Here is a 22,564-nt window from a genome sequence, read left to right on the forward strand (position 1 = left end):
ACTCCTCCAAGATCTGCCCATAAATTTAATGTCACAATCAGACACAACCTTCATTTTGGCATTCCATGAAGCTTAAAGACACATTTCATAAACTAATCAATCACTTGCTTTGCTATAAATTGAGATTTGGTTGGGATGAAATGGGCTAATTTAGTTAAACATGGTCTGCCACTACATAAATGCTATTCCATCTATGTTTTATTGTAGGCAATCTCCTTATGAAATCCATGCTAATATCAGTCTACTTTCCATGAGGAATAGGTAGTGGTTGAAGCAATCCACTGGGTAAAAGCATGGAATCCTTATTTTATTGACACGAAAGAAATCTCATGATATAGTCTTTAACATCTCATCAAAATCCTTTCTAATAAAAGCTCTTATGGATATTATCAAATGTTTTTAACAAACCATGATGTCCCGCTAAAGGTAAAGAGTGCGTCTCTTGCAAAATGCGGTCCTTGAAGGACAATTAAGGAGTCAAGAAGACCCGTCCTTGATACCATAAAAGAATATTTTACCACTCATAATTTGGATACCCTTCTCCTTTTCCTTGCTAAAATTTCTTCATCATTTTGGATGCTTGCTCATCAAGCAAATACTCTTCTTAAATGCTATGGATCCAATCCTTATGTATGGTTGAAATGGTAGAAATGGAATATGTCCACATTCTTGATAAGGCATCCACTACCACATTATCTTTTCTATCCATGTAGGATACTTCAAAGTCATATACTTGAAGAGTAGCTAACCATTTTCATTGTTTAGGAAACAAATTTAGTTGTGAAAGGAAGTATTTCAACACACCATGATTACTTTTGACATTGAAAGGCTACCATAGATATAGTGATGCCACTTTTTAATAGCATGAAATATTTCCAACATCTCTTGCTCATAAACATGTAGTTGATGCCCCTTGTCATCAAGCTTTTGGCTTTCATAAGATATGACTCCATGATATTGACACAAAACAGTCCCAACTCCTTTCACCTTGGGTAAGTTACTCATGAATATATGTGTGCATCACGTGGGTTCAAAATAAAGTATTTTTAAAATACCATTTTTGTACATTTTTTACATACAAAATGGTATAATATAAAGGGATTATTTACAGATTGAATAAAAAAGGATTATGTTTTATTCATGAAAAAAACATAGATAAGGATATTTATAAATAGGCCTTGAACGCACTTGATGTAGAGGATATACATATAGTAAATTCACTGAGTCTTTCACTGGCATCCACACATATGATAAACTTCTTAGATAAATCTGATAATACAATGATAAATACTTAAATTAAAAGACATTTCTACTCATTGAAGCTTTATTCGACTATGGAGTCGCAAAAGAAGGCTTCTTTTTTAAGTCTATCTATCAATGGAGCCACCACATTGTTGAGATATCGAGCTCCACTCGTGATACGCCAGGGTGACCGTTGTGCATTTATGTCACCGACGTGTTAGTTGCAGATGCGGTTGGTACATCGCCCATGAATAATAGCTACATGATAGCTATCCTTATCTACTCTAGTTCGTGGCTCAGTTAGTATGCCACCTTAGTTAGTTGAGTTTGGTTTGAGACCCATATAGAGGGTTCTTCTATTTCTTTGTACTTGAGTTCTTTTGGCTTACACAACTAAGAAGAGGAAAACTGTTTTTCAGCCTCCACCCTTGTGTGTCTTCCCCCATTGTGCAAGCAAGAAAGCTTCAAGCGAGACTCCTTCCTTCTCTCCCACAATCTTGACATGGTATCAGAGCCTTGTTCGTGGTAAGGAGCTCAAGAAAGCAAGCCAAGCTCGCGGTGGTCTGGTAAGAGGAGCAGTGTTGCTTTCATTTCCTGTTTTGGGAGCAGATCTCTGCAGGTAGCACAGCCGGAAATTGCAGGAGTGCATTGTCTCAGGTTGAGACGCCCTTCGCGGTGAAGCAAGAGGGCAGTATATGCTGCGGGATAGGGCTTTAGCCCTTGGCGACCTTGTTTTTTTGATTTGAGGCCATTTCGGGGCCTGTTTTGCAGACGGAAGTTTTCTGCACGCACTCAAGAAAAGGCTCAGTTTTATGCTGTGCGACCACTGTTCTACAGGTCGGTGAAAAGTTACTGTAGAAATTGCATCGTATGCTTGTGCGCAGAGACATTGGGAGTTTCAGAATCATCCTTGGTTCCTGTTTATGCAAAATCGTCACTAGGAAGTGACTGTGTGGTCAAATACCACTTTCGCCAGTTTTGCAGATTTGCCCTTGTGAGGCTGAAGCTGTGGTTTTTGCAGTGACAGAATTTTTTGCAGTCTTCTGTAATGGCATCTGATTCTCTTTCACAGATTGTCACTGAAAAGCTTGACAAGAACAACTTCCAGGCATGGAAGTTTAGAATGACGAATTTCCTTATGGGAAAAGGATATTGGGAATTTGTTGCAGGAAATGAAGAAGAACCAGTTCTTCCTGATGTTCCCAATCAACAACAAATGCAGGCATTTAAAACATGGCATGAGAGAGCCAGGAAAGTTATGTATTGGCTGTCTATCAGTATTTCAGACTCTATGATTGTGCATATTCAGGATGCAAGTACGCCAAAGGAGGCATGGGATACTTTGTCAAAAATGTATAGCACAAATACGCAAGCCAGGAAAATGCAGCTCAAGCAAGAGTTGCATAATGTGCAAAGAGAAAGTATGAGCATCAACGACTACCACATGAAGGTGAAGAAGATTGCAGATGCACTTGCTTCCATTGGGTCGCCAGTGGAAGATGATGATTTACTTTCCGTGACCTTGAATGGTCTAGGAAAGGATTATGCACAGTTTCGGACATCCATTTCAGTTCGTGAAAGATTTCCTGATTTTGAGGAGTTGATTGCTCTTCTAATTTCTGAGGAACAGAGAAATGGTGGTGCATCTTCTTCAGGAGGAACTTCAAAAGAAGCTGTCTTCTACTCAAATGCTGGAAGAGGTAGAGGCAGAGGTAGAGGAGGCCGATTTGGAGGCCGTGGCAGAAATCAGAATATGCAGCAAACTCAAGAAAACCAGTCCTATGGAGGAGGACGTGGTAACTCTAGAGGCAGGGGGAGCCAAAGAGGTCGTGGTGGATGGCAAAGAGGCCAAAATGCAAACAGTAATGTTGAATGCTACTACTGTGGTAAAATGGGTCATATGGCTAAAGACTGCTATAAAAAGCAGAATGACATCATGAATGGAAAACTGCAACAAGGGAATTATGCATCTTCTAGTAGACAGGGTGATGACAGAAATGAGCATTTGTTCATGGTACAGCACATGAACAATTCTATGACAAGTGCAGAAGAAAGCAATGATGTATGGTATGTTGACTCAGGTGCATCAAACCACATGACAGGTCATGCAGAATGGATGGAGGATGCAAAGAAAATGGAAAAACCAGGATTTGTGGAGACTGGTGATGATACTGCACATCCTATTGTGCAGATTGGAAAAATTCCCTTGTCTATGCAGGGTGGGAAAAAGAAATACCTGTCCGATGTATTTCATGTCCCGAATATCACCAAGAATCTGGTTTCAGTTGGTCAAATGGTTGAACAGGGCTTGCAGGTCAGATTTAATCCTCATGGATGCTTTGTTGAGGATATGAAAAATAAAGGTCGCTTGATAGCAAAAGGAAAGAAGAAGGGCAGAATGTTTACATTGGATGCAGACATGTCTGAATTGAGTGCAGCAATGTTTGCACATGGGACCGGTGTAGTTGCAGATATTGATATCTGGCATAAACGCATTGGTCATGTTAATGTACAGCGACTTAAATCAATGCAGGCCCAAAATATTGTTGCAGGATTGCCCAAATTCAAGGTTGCAGAAATGCATAAGGTATGTGAAGCCTGTCAGTTTGGAAAACATGCAAGGAAACCATTTCCTAGACATGTTCAAGAGAGTGAGAAGCCATTGGAATTAATCCACTCTGATGTGTGGACTACTAAAGCTGCATCTCTTGGAGGCTGTCATTATTTTGTCACTTTTATTGATGACTATAGCAGAAAAGTTTGGGTGTATTTTATGAAAAAGAAAAGTGAAGTTTTTGGGCATTTCAAAACCCTTAAAGCTATGGCTGAAAAAGAAACAGGTCTGCAAATAAAATGCCTGAGGTCAGATGGAGGGGGAGAGTACCTCCCAAATGAGTTTGCAAAGTTCTTGCGGGAGCATGGCATAAAGCAGCAATATTCATGCAGTTATACCCCACAACAAAATGGAATTGCAGAAAGGAAAAACATGCATATTGGAGAGGTATCTCGTGCCATGCTCAATGAAAAAGACTTGCCAGATTTTTATTGGGCTGAAGCAGTTGCTACAGCAGTCTACATAATGAACAGGACTCCCACTGCAGCAATACATGGAATGACTCCAGAGGAGAGGTATACTGGTAGGAAACCAGATATTTCTCATTTGAAAATTTTTGGTTGCATTGCCTATGTACATGTGCCAGATGAGCTGAGATCCAAGTTGGATCCAAAAGCTGAGAAGTGCATCTTTATTGGTTACTCTCTGCAGCAAAAAGGGTATAGATGCTATAACCCTTCTACTCGTAAGTTTACAGTGAGCAGAGATGTTGTTTTTGATGAGATGAGTAGCTGGTATAAACCAGTAAATGTGATTGATGATGTAGATGCACAAAATGGTAATGCTGCACAAAATTCACAGCAGCAGTCACAAAATATTAGTGGACCTGGAGCGTCCTCTAGCAGTGGTTCACATTCTTCGCCATGGACAGGCAGATTGAGATCAGGAGATTCTTCTCAAAGCAATGCAGATAGTGGTATGCAGGTATCACGAAAAGGAAAAGAGAAAGTTGATCAGCCCATGTTTGATGTGAATGCAGGTCACTCTTATGTGGATGGTGAATCCAGTGGCTCAGAGCAGAGCATTGATGATGAGTTGGGTATTCCTTCTATTGTTACACCTGGAGTAAGGAAGACCAGGGATGTTTTGAGAGCACCTGGGAGTGAACCTACTTTGCGCAGGTCTATGAGAGCTAGGTATCCTGTGGATAGGCTGAAATATGATGGATTTACAGCCATTCACTATGCATATATGGTCAAGGTGATACAGGAACCAGAACCCACTTCTTTTGAGCAAGCCATGGGAAAAGAAAAATGGGAGAAAGCCATGGATGAAGAAATGAATGCCTTGGAAGCAAATGCTACATGGGAGTTAGTACCTTTGCCTAAAGGTAAGAATGCAATTGGCTGTAAGTGGGTTTATAAGGTGAAGCACAATGCTGATGGTTCTGTGAACAGATACAAGGCAAGATTAGTAGTCAAGGGGTATGCACAAACATATGGCATTGACTATGAAGAAACATTTAGTCCGGTTGCAAGGATGGCAACCGTAAGAGCAGTCATTGCTATGGCTGCATCAAAGGGATGGTCTTTACATCAGATGGATGTAAAGAATGCCTTCTTGCATGGTGATTTGCAAGAAGAGGTCTATATGGAGCAGCCACCAGGTTATGTGCATGCTGTTCATCCTGAGTTTGTTTGCAGGTTGAAGAAAGCCTTGTATGGCTTGAAGCAAGCACCTAGAGCATGGTCTGACAAGATAGGACAGTATCTTGTCACTATTGGCTTTCAGATTTCCAAGGCAGATTTCTCACTTTATGTGAGAAAAACAGAGAAAGGTATTATGCTGCTTGTCATTTATGTTGATGATTTGATTATGACAGGTGACAGTGATGAAGATATCCTTCATGTGAAAATGCTATTGAAGCAGAAGTTTGAGATGAAGGATTTGGGAGAGCTGCGTTATTTCTTGGGCATTGAGGTGATTAGATCACCAAGTGGGATACAGCTATTGCAGAGGCAGTATGGATTGGACATGCTGTCCAAATATGGGATGACAGGCTGTAAGCCTATTTCAGTTCCTTTGGAGCAAAATGTGAAGCTGAGCACAGATGCAGGTGAGCTTCTAGAAGACCCTACTATGTACAGACGCATAGTAGGAAGTTTGATTTATATGACTATTACCAGGCCAGATTTGAGCTATGCTGTTGGATTGGTAAGTCAGTTTATGCAAGCTCCAAGGAAACCACATTTGGATGCGGCTAGACGCATACTTAGGTATGTGAAGTCCACATTGCAGTGTGGACTATTTTATGAGACTGGGGTTCAGATACAGTTGCATGGATACACTGATGCTGATTGGGCTGGTAGTATTTCTGATAGACGATCTACCAGTGGATATGTATTCTCTTTTGGGAGTGCTGCAGTCACTTGGAGCAGCAAGAAACAGCCTACAGTTGCCTTGTCGAGCACAGAGGCTGAGTACAGGGGTGCAGCAATGGCTGCATGTGAGGTAGCTTGGTTGCATAAGCTACTTTATGATATGCATCAGTCTACAAATGGGCCAGTTGTCATTTATTGTGACAACATGAGTAGTATACACTTGGCAAATAACCCAGTCTATCATGCTAGAACAAAGCACATTGAGGTGCATTATCACTATGTGCGAGAGAGGGTTTTACTAGGTCTTATTGATCTAGTTTATGTCAGCACAGAGGATCAGGTAGCTGACATATTCACGAAGGCATTGGGCGCAGAGAAGTTGCGCAAGTTCAGAGACCTGCTTGGTGTGCAGGAATTGGGATTGAGCTCGAGGGGGAGTGTTGAGATATCGAGCTCCACTCGTGATACGCCAGGGTGACCGTTGTGCATTTATGTCACCGACGTGTTAGTTGCAGATGCGGTTGGTACATCGCCCATGAATAATAGCTACATGATAGCTATCCTTATCTACTCTAGTTCGTGGCTCAGTTAGTATGCCACCTTAGTTAGTTGAGTTTGGTTTGAGACCCATATAGAGGGTTCTTCTATTTCTTTGTACTTGAGTTCTTTTGGCTTACACAACTAAGAAGAGGAAAACTGTTTTTCAGCCTCCACCCTTGTGTGTCTTCCCCCATTGTGCAAGCAAGAAAGCTTCAAGCGAGACTCCTTCCTTCTCTCCCACAATCTTGACACACATGAGCATAATTCTTGATGATCCTTTTATAGAAATATGATAATCTAAGGAAACCTCTCAAAGATGTCGCATTCGTAGAAGTAGGCCATTCTTTGACACATTTCACTTTGTTAGGGTCCACTCTAATGCTTTAGCTCTCCCACAATATGACCTAAGTATTCTACTTCATCTTCCATGAATGAACACTTTGTCATCTTAGCAAAGAGTATGTGTCTTTTTAATGTGTTAAAGACCTCTCGTACATGCTTCAAATGCTCATTCTTGGATTTGCTATAGATAAGGATATCATTTTTTTAAAAAAGGAATGTTTTGAACAAGAAGGGCTACAATATTTTGTTCATGAGAGCTTGAAAAGTAGTGGGTGCATTGGAAGCCCAAATGGTATGACCAAGAAGTGGTATAATCTCCTTTTAGTCCTAAATGCTATTTTGACCTCATCTCCTTCTTTCATTCAAATTTGATGGTAGCATGAACAAAGATCTATTTTGGTAAAGACATTTTCATCTTTAAGTTCCTCCAAAAGATTGTCAAGGCAAGGAATAGGATACCTATTCTTGACCATTGACTTATTCGAATCCCTATAATCAATGCACATGTGAAATGATCCATCCTTCTTCTTGACTAAAAGTACAAGAGATGCAAACGGTAATTGACTTGGCTAAACTAAGCCCATTTGTAGCAACTCTTTGACTTGTTTCTTAACCTCTTTCCTCTCAAACTTGGACAAGTGATAGGGAGGTTTGTTGATGGGCTTTGTGTTGTGCAATAAGTTGATAGGATGGTCGACCTCTCACTTTGGAGGCAAGGATGATTGTAATTGAAACAAATCCTTGTATTCCTCCAATAGCTCTTCCAATCTTGAATCTCTTCTCTTTAGAGAAGAAAATGGATGATTTGATAGCTACTCTTCATCTACTTTCTTAAGCAAAAGAGCGAATATGCACGATTTGGCATTGATTTCCTTCTACAAATTCTTATGGAGATGAGCTCTACATGTTTGTGGTCTATGCCTTTCAATTCTATGTGTTGCCCTTGCAAATTAAAATCCATTTGCAATCATTCCAAATCAAAAATAAATTTACCAAGATTTTTTCAGCCAATTACCCGATGGCAATGCCAATAGGCCTCATATCCAAAGTGATCAAATCTACTTGTATTATGCAAGAGGGTGATAGCTCAATTGGAGTACATGATGCATTGCTGACACCCTCTTCCTCATGCATTTCTTTCACCATTGGATAAGCATCAATATGGAGTAAATTGCCCTCTTGTTCCTCTTCTTCTTCAACTTCCACATCTTGAGTGATTACCATATTAATTTTGAAATTTTTGGATTTGCACTTCAGCTTATGGTCACTTCTCCCCACATTAAAACATAATCCTTTTGCATGCATTTCCCTAAGCTTATCATGAAAAAGAAAGTTGATAATAGAATTGTTTTGGGAAGCACTTTAAACCCTTGAAAATTTACCTTTGTCTCAGCTACATTTTTGAAATTTGGCCCCTACTTTTATGCATAATATCCATCCTATTTTGAGACATAAACAGTAGGAAAAGTTGGCACTTTGTTGCTATAATTATTATGACAATTATAATCCTTGTTTTCTTGCTTGAAAATGTCTCTTGATTGGATGAGAACTTGTTCGTATTTTATAGGCTGATTGGAAAAGTTATTACCCAAACTCCTTTGCTAGAAATTCCATGCATCTCTCTTATACTTCAAAGAATATCTTTCAACCAATTGTATGGCCTCATGCAAGGTTTTCGATTATTGAACTCCCACCTCCAATAACAAGACATGGTCAAGACCAAAAATATATTTATTCATCTTAGCAAAGACCAAAATGCCTTCAACATACATAGAGAGATTCAAGTAGGTGTTTTAGTAATCTCATAGACATCCCTCTTTGAGCACATGCATACCATCTTCTTTGAAGCCTTTCCTTTTCCAAAGGGGAAATTAAAAAATCAATCATTTCTTGCTTGAAATCCTCCCAAGTTAGATATTCTTGCCCAATCTTGCACATGTATCGCGTCCAAGTATGGGTGTAACCTTCAGGATGAAGAGCCATAAATAAATCTTGGCTTCATCACTTTGAGGATAAAGGATGAAGTATAATTCAAGCTTTTTAATCCATTCCTCCCATTTCAAAGGTGAAGCATTATCCCCATTGAAATTAGTGATGTTGATCTTTTCCTTATACTCCTTTTCATTGTAAGATGACTTTCCACCATAAGAATGTTTCTTCCATTAATCTTTATTCCAAGAGTGATGCCTAAAATGAGGTTGTGCAAAACCATGAGATGAGGGTTGACCATTTGAAACATGCTCTTTGTTTGAGAGATCATGGGCTGATCTTCTTCCATCATTCCTTCCACCTTTATGAACTTGATTGTCAATTGCATTCCCTTTTTGTACATTAGAAGGATGGTGGTAAAAAGACTTGTAGAAGGAGTCACATCCATGATACTCACCATCCCTTCTACCATTTTTTTGTTTCCCTTCATGTCTAAGACCATCTTTTGGGCTATTGAGTTGAGGCCTTATCGTATAATTGCCATGAGTTTGTGAAGAGTGGTAGTTACCCCTCACCCTTAATGGTTCACCTCTTTCTAAATGATGCATAACAGGTTGAGAAATTTCTTTATTTGAATGGGATAAATTTTCAACATGAGGGACTACATGTGGGTCTTCAATAGGTTGAGGTTCCCTTTGTGGTTTGTTGCCAATTTCTCTTCTGGTTGGAATGAGTTCTTCAAATAAAGATTTGTTGCTTTGCTACAAATCAATGATACTCTTATTTACTTGTGCCATTACTTGCAACAAAACTTGATGCTTATGTATGAAAACTTCATTCAATATCCTCAAATCCTTATCCTCAAATCCTTGGAAATACCATCATTCATATGCCATAGCTCTTTAGACAATAACAAGTAGTCATTGACTGCATGTACTTGAGGTGTATCGTCCATTTCTTGGTGTGTACTATAAACTCCAATGATTAATTATTCATCTTTTTGGTAACAATTATTGGATTAATTTGTGTTATTTTATCCTCTTGAAATTTTCTAACACCATCATTCATTTCTTTTATAATAGGGTCTTTCTTCTTATTCCTAGCCATTGGGAACAATGTTGTAGTAGTAGACTATTTGTCAATAAATCTCTTGTTTCTCCTATAATATAGCTCCAATATCAATGCTTAATAGCTCAATAGAAAAATTATGATGTGGGAATATACAAATTTTAAAATTTTCAGCTTGGATTGAAGGCTTTACGTGGAATAGTGAGAAACAGTGCTACCTTATATGTTGTCTAGGTTTTGTCTCACTATACCTACTATTAGTAAATTTGCAATAACTTGAGCTCCCGATATTAGATAGAAATTTTTTTAAATTCAAAATTAAGCTTAGGATCCCCTCTTTGTAAGGATCTATCAATTTCTCAATATGGATCAATACAACAAATTTTATAATAGGATCTTTAGTGTTGAATAGAAGTTTCTTACACCTTGTCGACAACTTGTGAGTGCCCTGTTTGAACCTGTGGGCTCGGAACCCTCGTAGAAACTTAGAGAGGGTTATGGGACACTTGTAGGCTCAAGAATGACCTTTGAAATGGTGGGTATCTATTGTATAAACCTGTGAAAATTGTGACCACTTGTAGGTATCCAGGGAACATGAGATGCCATACACCTCTTCCAATGTTTGTTCCTATGGAACTTCAACCACCTGTAGCTCTCCAAATTGGATTGAAACATTGATGTGCAACTATCAAGATGTGTCAATGAGAATGTATCTATAACTGAACTTGAAAATTTCATGGGTTTTGAGACTTGAGGGGTGTGCAAAGTTCCACCTCAAGCCGGGTTGTGCACCCCTTCAGGGTCATAATAAGGAAGGAAGGGCCACCTCACTATTGTCTTTCAAACTCACATGGCATCCAATTTTTCCTCGTGAGAATCAACATGCCAAGTACATACTATTGGCTAATCACATAGGGATGCAATGCATTGATTGAAAAAGTCTTTGGATTCTTTAATGAAATGCAAGTGGGAATTAGGAGATAATTGAATTGGAAAGGACTAAGGATAGGGCATTACCCTTTTGCAGTGACTCACTACTTTTACAAATATTCCACTTACCATCTTTATCATTATTTCAATCCTATAACATCAACGTTCAATCATCCAATCAAATTCCAACTTAGATAGCAGTGGATAGCGCTTTGCAATAAATTTGGCATCAATTTATGAATGGGCAAGAAAGGAAAATCATTAAGCAATCACAATCAGCCCTAGGTTGAATTCTACATGCTCTTTAATACTATTTTTAGAGGATCTATTACACTCAATCTTTCTTTGTCAATAGTAGGACTAATTTAACAATAGGATGAAAAGAGAGATTTAGTTGAAAGCAATAGGATTACCTCTTAATGTTGATGAAGAGTAGTAGATAAACCACAACTGATCAAATCTCAACACAATCCATTATCCAATGGACCAAGATTGAAGATTAGAAGGTCAACTTCAAGAAAGAATTTGTCCCATGATGATTGCTTTCATGTAACTTTAGCTTCGAATCATAAAAGTGCTCCAATGAATGAAGAGAATCCCATGCTTGAGTAGATGTCCACAATGATTGTGGGAGGAGGTACTTCAAAACTTGGAGAATCCAAATTCTTAATAGAAACAAGAATTCCAAGAATTTCCATACTTTTCCATATTCAAGAGGAGGATAGTACCATCCATCTTGATGGAATGCTTCAATGTAAGCCAATCCTTGAATGAAGTAGCTTCAATCTAACCTTCCCCGAGTTGTAGGCAACAAAATCCCCATGGTTTGAAGATTCAATCAAGCAAAATTTGATAAAAATTGATGGTTGCCCTATTTTTCTCCATAATTCTTCCAATCTTGCTATCAATGTAGGCCCAATTCGATTATAGATGCTTGCCTTTCACTTCTTGAAGCTAAAAGGTACCAAAATAGACTCAAATATTCAAGAAACACCATATTGGGGAATATGTGAATTTCCCATAAGTTTAAGACACGTGGTCAAATATTTGGATTTGTCATAACTTGAACACTATAACTCCAAATCGAGTGCTCTATAGTTCAATAGATTCCATTTTTCAAGCGGTTTCCAATGATAGGTCACATCATATGGTTTTGAGAAACTTATGAGCATGTTATCCGGGTGCCACCTTTTTAGTATTCAAAAAATGGGAATTGGGAGATTCCCAAACTCACTAATATTGTGTTAAGAAATCTATGAAATTTTCATGTTGTCTAAGTTCTGCCATAGCTAGGGCTTTGATGAGAGCTCAAAGGTTCAAGAAGAGTGAAAGATGAAGTAAAAGATGGTAAGTACTCTATGTTAGTGCTTCAATTGATCAATCAAGTGAATGAATAACTTCTCATGACCATGCTATTTCTGATTCAAAGGAGAAGATATTGTTGAAAAATAGCACAAACTATCCAAGAATATCATGTTGCATCATGTGAATAAAACAAGGTGAAGATGAAGCACATAGGTACTCTATAGCTTGCTCAAGACCCATACAATAATGAATCCATGGGAAAGAGGGAGGAGAAGAGATCTCCATGAAAGCTTTCATAAGGAAGCTTAGAAAGAGGAAAGAGAAGCTTGCTCCAAAAAGTAAACCCAATTTAAATCTTCCAAACCTTGTTTAAGCTCAAGCTAAGTCCAAGAATCTTCAAAATGGCCCCGATATTGACCACATGCCACTAAAATTACCCTAAACCCACCATTATTCTTGAATCAACTTTCTTCAATATCCTCAAAATTAGTCCCGAATTGTTGTAGAGAACCTTAACTAGTCATGGTTTTAACTGTGCCAAGTCCTGTGATTATTGTCCTCCAGTTACTCTAGGCCTAGTCTTGTAACTATATCCACCATGAAAATGGACTTCCCCTTAGATCAAAGATTTTCTTTGATACTAATGTAGAGAAGCTAATTCCCATAAGAAACTATAAAACTAAAAATATAAGAAAATAAACTAAATTTCCAAGAAACCATAGCCAAGGTGGCTAGGTCGAAATCATGTTACCAGTAGTGGTTGAAAATCAGTTAATGAGAGGCTACAACATGGTATGAATCCCAATGCCATGTGGCTAAGAGAATCAGTTAATGAACTTAATCCTTATAGGCTAAATATTGGATAAGGCATTTTTACTTTATTACATGTCCTCTACATGCTCATGTAAATTTTGTGGCTTGATTTGACAAAATTAAAATAGTGATTTTGTAGTCTTTCTCTCTTCTCCCTCAAAATAAATTTTTTAAATGCTCCCTTTTCCTCTTGCATAATGGCTATTCTTATCAGAGAAGGGGGATGGGTGAAACACAAGGAGAGGTGAGAGTTATGTGAAGTAAATGGTTTATGGAATATTTTTGGTCTCTATGGAGGGCTCCTTAAGTACTCCAGCAGCTACGGTAAGCATTCGTGGCCTTGGGAACCATTGGGTGGTGTCTCGTTCATGCACAATGTGTAGTAGGTGGTCAATGGGTAAGTGGCTACCAAATAAAATCTAACTCAAAGACTATTTTCAAGGTATATAAAGAAATGCAAAAAGATAATTATCAGCACTTGATATTACATATTCTTAGTTTTTTAATTTAATATGAGTAAAATATATAAAAATTAAGAAAAATAAGGAAAAATTAGAAGAAAAACTAATACATAGGAGAATATTAATAATGGTCTAGGAAATCTAAAAATGTAAAAGTATCATCCCTTTTTTCCAAGTTTTCCAAAAAGCAAGGTTTTTAAGCACGAAACATGTGTATTGGTAGCACCACACAGGGTTAGTCTTGGTGCCATGCATAACAATCTAAATAAAAGAATATGTTGAATTCTAATGAAGAATACTGAGAATGTTGTTTTCTTGTTTGCATATCATATATATGTTGACATATGCAAGATTGATCTATCTACTACTTATATCGACATGACAGTTGGGTGTGTGTAACTATCTATCATGTGTGTATCTTTAATAAGTCGGTAGTTGATTTAACTAGAGTTAGTTAGTAGTTAGTCACTAGTCACTAAGACCTAAGATAGATGTACTTTGTTCTTTGATGTGATGAATAATGAAGAACATCTTTGAGAGCTATCTATTCTCTGTTGCCCCTATCTCTCTCTCATCCTTCATGATATTAGAGCCATGATCCCATGACCCCATGAATTTGTGAAGCCTCGAAGCTTGGCATTGGGCAAGAGCATAAAATTGGAGTTGTGGGAGCTAGAGCCTAAAGAGGAAAGACTCATGTGGTTCTGTAGTTCATATGGAAGCCATAACCTACACTCATTGATATGTATCTTGTGGTGTCTGAGTTGAGCAATGGCTATTTAGGCTTTCCAAGGGGGTTTCTTGCCATATGAATGAGCTCATGTTGATGAGCACTAACATTAAAAATGATAGTAGGTTATAAAATGTGAAGAGGGTAAAATGTGCTTGTGTTTGGGTTGTCACACTTTGGGAGAATGCAACCATTTTTCACTTGAGTGTTCATGAACTATATGCTTGAGGTCGTGAATCTTATAGAGCTCAGTTAGAAGCTATACCAAGCAATCATCATTTTCAGCTTTGAGAATAGTAGTAGCAGTCCCTCATTTTCAACATGGATATCAACATGGCACAAAAAAATTTATGCCTAATCTCTGGTGTTAAAATTTGGAGTATTGAACTCATCAAATGTCAGTGTTGGCACACAACATCATTAATGGATGCTTGGAAAATGTTATGGTATTTCTTTTATGTATTTAGACATGGCTTTGAGAGGTTAATTCTCAAATATGAAAAGTGAGAGCATGCCAAAAATTGTTCTGAATGTATTCAACCCACAATTGAAGTCCTAGAGCACGTATGGTACACATAAATACTTGCAAATTGCTACTTGAATATGAGGTGGTTTGAGATATGCTTGGCAATGCATATGCCTACAATTGTGTATACTTGGCATGATTAAAAGTGGACTAAAATACACCATTCAAAGGGCATTTACAGATCTAAAAATTGCAAGTTGAAAATTGTACTTAATGTATGATAGTGAATGCTTGGAAACTTGAATCTTATCATAGCTTGGTTGTTGTCTACTGATACTTGGAACTCACTATATGAATCTCAGATGGTTTATGAGCTACAATGAGCATTGAATGCTCAAATCTGGATTGATTTTACTACTAATTATATGGTGGGTTGGCTATCTACAACTTGTGAAGAGCTTGTTTAGAATTGTTATTGGTCATATGAACCATTGTTGATGCTTATATGTACCCGCATTGAATCCCAAGGGTTATGGTACACGTCAGAGATGTTTTGAGGTTACTTTGAGCTGAAAATACTTTAGTTTGCATAGAGAATTCATTACTAGTTATTCACAAACTATTGTCTATCGTCATAAGGTTTTGGAAGACACCTACATGAATTGTATGTAGTAAATGAACTCGGATTGGAAATGCTTTTACCATGAATGGTGTGATATCTATTAGGGCATGTTTTTGACATACTTGTAAGCTAAAAATACCATGATTACTGTAGAGATTTACTGTCACAAATTTGTGGACAAAAATTGTCCTACATAAGTAGTGTCTAATAGACACACACTTAGTGATTGGTTCACCTGGATTACAAGGAGTCAAGCACTGTCTTATCACTCATTAACTACTAAATATTGCATTGAATATAGAGAGTTGTAGAGATGGAAAATGTTGACAGGATTGATAACATAACTCAAATAGTGGGCGAGAAACTTGTTAACAACAACTATACTATTTGGAAGTTCATGATGGAGAAACTTTCTCATTAGCAAGGGTTAATGGGACTTGGCCACATGTGTTGAGGCTAAGCCCAAACTCCTTGAAAGGAATGCAATACTTGGTCAAAATAGGGGACATCAAGCACATGGACTGAGAGAGCTCGAAGGGTGTTGCATTCACTAGCTCTATGTATTTCTGATGCTATGGTTATGCAGATAATGTCAAGAATCGCGTGGTGGAGGGACTTGCTCAAGATGCTGCGCCGAACACACACAGAATGCACAAGGAGAAGCTCACTCAAGAGACAAGAAGAGAGATGGATGCCAAAACGTTTTCTTGCTAATTTCTTCTTCTTCTTCTACACATTTTACAATGTACACAAAGTATAGATAAGATACAACATAAAGGAAAGTGGCCTACTAAGTCAAACAATACATAACCGACTACACTAGTTGACTGGCGCTATAACTATGCCAACTGTAAGTAGGTGTAACAACCTGAATATAATAAGTAATGAGTCAAAGGCCATGTGTGAGTCATAATGACCACCGACGTGCTAAGTGTAGACGTGTGGATCCATCTAACCAGGCGGTCCATCATCAATGTCCACATGTGTTGAGCTTGTTATCTCAACACTCCCCCTCAAGCTCAACTGCATCTCTGCGACTCCAAGTAAGCTTGGAAACTTTTGAAGCTTCTCTGTACCCAATGCCTTCGTGAAGATGTCAGCTATCTGATCTTGTGTGCTGACATACACCAAGTCAATCTTATTTGCTAGTACCTTCTCTCTCACAAAATGATAGTGTACCTCAATATGTTTTGTCCTGGCATGGAACACAAGGTTCCTAGCCAACTGTATACTACTCATGTTGTCACAATAAATGACAACTGGACCTTCCATCTGCACATCCAAATCAACCATTAACTTTTGTAGCCATACTACCTCACATGCTGCAACAGTAGCACCTCTATACTCAACCTCTGTACTCGACAAAGCATTTGTAGATTGCTTTTTGCTGCTCCAAGCAACTACTACACTACCAAGAGAGAACATGTATTCGCTGGTAGATCTTCTATCAGACATACTACCAGCCCAATCTGCATATGTGTATCCAAACACCTGTACATCTGTACCTGCCTCATAAAAAATTCCATAATGTAATGTGGACTTCACATATCTCAATATGCGTCTGACTGCATCCAAATGTGACTTTCTATGTACTTGCATAAACTGACTCACAAGACCAATAGCATAGCTCAAGTCTGGCCTTGTAATGGTCATGTAGATCAAACTCCCCACTATCCTCTTGAACATAGTAGGGTCTTCTATCTCATCCCCAACATCAGCACTCAACTTTACACTCTGCTCCAACGGAACTGAAAGTGGTTTGCATGCTGTCATACCATACTTGGACAACATATCCAAGCCATACTGTCTTTGGGACAGCCATATACCATCATCATATCTGATCACCTCAATGCCAAGGAAGTACCTTAGCTCACCTAAATCCTTCATCTCAAACTTCTTCTTCAAAAAATCCTTGACTTCAGCAATCCCACTATCACTATCACCTTTAATAATCAAGTCATCCACATAGATGACTATGATGACCAAACCTGCATCTCCCTTTCTCACATAAAGTGAGTGATCAACATCAGAAATATAAAAGCCAATATTGACAAGATACTCTCTAATCTTGTCAGACCATGCTCTAGGTGCTTACTTGAGCCGATAGAGCGCCTTCTTCAACCTGCACACATACGTGGGATGCTCTAAATCTTCATAACCTGCTGGCTGATCCATATACACTTCTTCCTGCAAATCACCATGCAAGAAGGAATTCTTCACATCCATTTGCTGCAACCTCCAACCTTTGGCTACTTCCAAAGCAATCACACATCTGACAGTTGCCATCCTAGCAACTGGACTGAAGGTTTCATCATAATCTATGCCATATGTCTGGGCATAGCCTTTTGCAACCAGCCTAGCTTTGTACCTACTAATAGAACCATTTGCATTGTGCTTAATCTTATAAACCCACTTACATCCAATAGCTTTCTTGCCCTTCGGCAATGATACTAGATCCCAAGTCTTATTGGCCTCTAATGTAGCCATCTCCTCATCCATTGCTGCATCCCAATGAGTATGACCAACAGCATCCTCAAAACAAGTGGGCTCAACATCCTCAACTAGTTTCACCATATAAGCATAATGTTGAGCTGCATAACCTTCGAAACCAAATCTTTTAATAGGGTATCTGACCCTGCTAGATGTGCATACCACCGGATCACTCAATGGATCCTTTACATTATTATGAGCTCTCTGTACACCTGATGTCTTGATGACAAAAGGAATACCAAGCTCATCATCTAAGCTCTCTGAGCCACTGGAGTCTCCATCAAGAACTAAATCAATGCCATCTAACACTTTATTCTTTCCTTTGTCTTTACCTATAGTGCTACTAGATGCACCTGAAGATGTAGAGGTAATCCTTAGTCTCCCAGACCAAGGACTACCAGATGATGTCTCTGGTCCACTAAGAGTCCATGATTCTTGCTTTTCAGCCTGCACATGAGTGTCATGATCATCATCATCATCCAATGCAACACCACTAGATGCATACCAACTGCTCATTTCATCAAAGATGACATCCCTGCTCACTCTAAATTTACATGTGACAGGGTTATAACAGCGATACCCTTTCTACTCTAAAGAGTATCCAATAAAGACACACTTTTCAGACTTTGGATCCACTTTCTTTCGCAACTCATCTGGCACATGAACATACGCAATGCAGCCAAACACTTTCAAGCGTCAGACATCAAGCTTCTTACCTGTAAAACATTCTTCGAGGGTCATACCATGAACTGCAGTTGTGGGAGTTCTGTTCATAATATAAACAGCAGTATGAACAGTCTCAGACCAAAAATGCTTAGGCATATTCTTTTCAACCACCATCAAGGTGCGTGCAACTTCTGTAATATGCCTATTTTTTCTTTCTGCAATCCCATTTTGATGTGGGGTATACCTGCATGTGAACTGTCTCTTTATCCCATGAGACCTCAGAAAATCACTGAACTCATTTGAGAGGTACTCTCCCCCTCCATCTGACCTCAAGCACTTTACTTTCAAGCCTGTTTCTCTTTCAACTGCAGCCTTGAAAGTTCTAAAGTGCTCAAAAGCTTCACTCTTTTCCTTCATAAAATATACCCACAACTTTCTAGAACAATCATCAATGAATGTGACAAAGTATGAACTGCCTCCAAGAGATACATTTTTTGTAGGCCCCCAAATGTCTGTATGCACAACATCAAGGACATTTCTGCTTACATCTCTATCATGTGAAAAGGGTTGACTTGCCTTCTTACCAAACTAACAGGCTTCGCATACCTTATGAAATTCTACAACTCTAAATGTAGGCAAACCTGTAACCAACCCTTTGGACTGCATTAATTTTAGCCTTTGTACATTTGCATGTCCAATGCGTTTGTGCCAAATTTCAATATCTGCAACAACACCTTTTCCTTTAGCATACACAGTAGCATTCATAGTAGGAATTCCAGCATCCAGAGTATAAACATACGTCCAACTCTACTTCCCTTTGCAACTAACCTGCACTTCTCATTGAAGCCTTCTACAAAGCAGCCCTTTGCATTAAATCTCACTTGCAGTCCTTGCTCTACCATTTGACCGACTGACACCAAGTTCTTTGTAATAGATGGCACATGTAATACATGTGAAAGACTCTTTGTCTTACCATCATGCAAGGACAATGGAACTTTTCCAATGTGTGAAATTGGGTGGTATGAATCATCACCCGTTTGCACATAACCTGCATTTTGCAAATTCTGCATCTCTTCAAACCATTGTGCATGGCTAGTCATATGATTGGATGCACCTGAATCAACATACCAAACATCATCATGTGTTCCCTTTTCTGTAAGAGCATTCAGCATATGTTGCATAACAAACAGACGTTCATTTTTGTCTTCATTCTGTCATGAAGACGATGCATAGTTTCCTTGCTGCAACTACGAATATCATCTTTCTTAGCATAACATTAGGCTGCAATATGACATGTTTTGCCACAGTAGTGACACACAATACGAGAGTTGTTAGAACCTCTGTTCTGCCATCCACCTCTTCCTCTAAAGCTCCCCCTGCCTCTAAAGTTACCACAACCTCCTAAAACCTGCATATCCCCAAATTGCTGATTCAATCTATTTTGCTGGTTGTCACTACCACATCCTGTACCATGGCCTCTTGAAGAGAACTTGCCACATCCCCTTCCTGAACTGGAGTAGAAAGCTTGGACCTGTTCACCTCTTTTTTCAGATGTCTCACTCTACATGTTGATCTCTTCAGTGATCATAAGGGAGACCAACTCATCGAAATCTGGAAATGGTTTTCTAACATATACGGAAGTTACAAAAGACTTCCAAGCCTTTTCATTGTTAAGTCTACCCAAGGTAAACAACACCAAATCATCATCATCGAGCATTGCATCAATCATTGCCAAGGCATCTGCAATGCTCCTTACCTTCAGTGCATACTCATTGATAGACATCTTCCCTTTCTTCAATGTATTCAACTCTTGCTTGAGTTGAATCTTTCGTGCCTTTGTATTTACAGAACATATTTTCAAGTATGGTCCAAGCTGTATATGAATTCTCTACATTTCTAATGTGTCCTAGCATATTATTATTAATTACTGCAGACAACCAATACATGATATTTTTATCTTTTGTATTCCATTCCTTTCGTGCCTTTGTCTCTTCTGCAGTTGGAGGATCACTCACCTCTGGCTCCTTTTCTTCACCTGAAACAAACTCGTAGAGGCCTTTTCCAATAAGGAAGTTCGTGACATGGAACTTCCATGAAGGGTAGTTATTATTGTCGAGCTTCTCAATGATGGGGCTTCCACTATTCTCTGCCATTATCACAAGATTAATACCAAATAGCAAGCAAATCTTCTGCAATCCTCGACTTGTAGTGCATAGCAATACACCAGACAGCCTTTTTCACTGTCTGCTCAACAATACATGCAATCTGCAACCAGCTTGCAAATAAACCTTGTGTTTACTCGCTAGTAAACACCTTTGAACTTACAGATTTGAAATCTGTAACCTGCACACCCACTTTCGGTCAATACACTCGAAGTCACAATGTACCCTGAAACTGTTCTCCACAACCTTGCGGCTCTAAAACGGGGCCTGAAACGGCCTCAAATGCCCAAAATAACTACGGGATAGCCCTAAAGGGTTTATCTGCAAAATACGCAACGCTCTTTGCACACACTAAATCTCACTGCAATCTGAGATATTTGCTCGACCCTGCTTCCGGTGCCTCCACAGGCACTATCCAAGAGAGAGAGTGGAAGAATGGGAGAGCTTCTTACCCATGGCTTGCTTGCTCAAACCTTGCTTCTTCTCCTTTTCTTCAGCCTTTGAAATTAGCCTCTCTCAGTGGCGCGGCTCTGATACCATGTCAAGAATCGCGTGGTGGAGGGACTTGCTCAAGATGCTACATACACAGAATGCACAAGGAGAAGCTCACTTAAGAGACAAGAAGAGAGATGGAGGCCAAAACGTTTTCTTGCTGATTTCTTCTTCTTCTTCCACACACTTTACAATGTACACAAAGTATACATAAGATACAACATAAAGGAAAGTGGCCTACTAAGTCAAACAATGCATAACCGACTACACTAATCGACTGGTGCTATAACTATGCCAGGTGTAAATAGGTGTAACAACCTGAATATAATAAGTAATGAGTCAGTGGCCATGTGTGAGTCGTAATGACCACCGACGTTCTAAGTGTAGACGTGTGGACCCATCTAACCAGGCGGTCCATCATCAATGTCCGCATGTGTTGAGCTTGTCATCTCAACAGATAATGAACTCTAGCTCACCGAAGGATGCTTGGAATATTTTGATATTATACGATGGTACTACCACTAGTGCAAGAAAAATACAGTTGAAGCAAAATTTTAACATGATGGACATGAAAGGACGGTCCATTCAAGATATGTGACTAAGATAAAGACTGTTGCAGATCAATTAGTGTCTATTGGGGCCGAGGTAGATGATGAGGATATGGTGGCTATGACCCTGAATGGTTTAGGTCCTAAATATAAGTCTTTTGATATGTGTCTATTGGGGCTAAGGTAGATGATGAGGATATGGTGGCTATGACCCTGAATAGTTAGGTCCTAAATATAAGTCTTTTGATATGTCAAATTTAGTCAGGGCTAAAATGCCTGACTTTAATGAATTGGTATCCTTGCTTATCCATGAAGATGTGCAATTGGGTTTCACTATAAGCTTGAGTAGCTCTAAGAACATATATATAGCTTTCTACTCTAATCAGAGAGGTTTTGGTCATCATGGTAGAGGTTCTAGCCATGGTGGAGCAACCCAACAGTATGCATCTCAGCATGGGTAGAAACAACAAGAATTTGCTGGTAGAGGTGGTGGATACTCACGTGTGAGGGGGAGATCTTAGTCTTCTAAGGACAAAGGATCTTGGCATACTCAGTCTACTAATGCAAATTCTAACAAGGATAAAGATTTCCATTATTGTGGCAAGCATGACTACATTACAAAAGAGTGCTAGAGAAAGTAGGCTGATCAAAAGGGTAGGCAATAGGGCCACTATACATCTTCTAGTCATGCAGAGCCTGAGACTGCTAAGAAATTATTTGCTATGACTTATGTATGCAACAAAGGCAAGAAACAAGGAAAGTCTAATGATGTCTATTATATAGATTCTAGTGTCTCAAACCACATGACACCACATGGAAATTG

Source organism: Lygodium microphyllum, chromosome 10, assembly GCF_053477565.2.
Source record: "Lygodium microphyllum isolate KBCC chromosome 10, Lygodium_microphyllum_v1.1.10, whole genome shotgun sequence".
NCBI classification, from domain to species: Eukaryota; Viridiplantae; Streptophyta; class Polypodiopsida; order Schizaeales; family Lygodiaceae; genus Lygodium; species Lygodium microphyllum.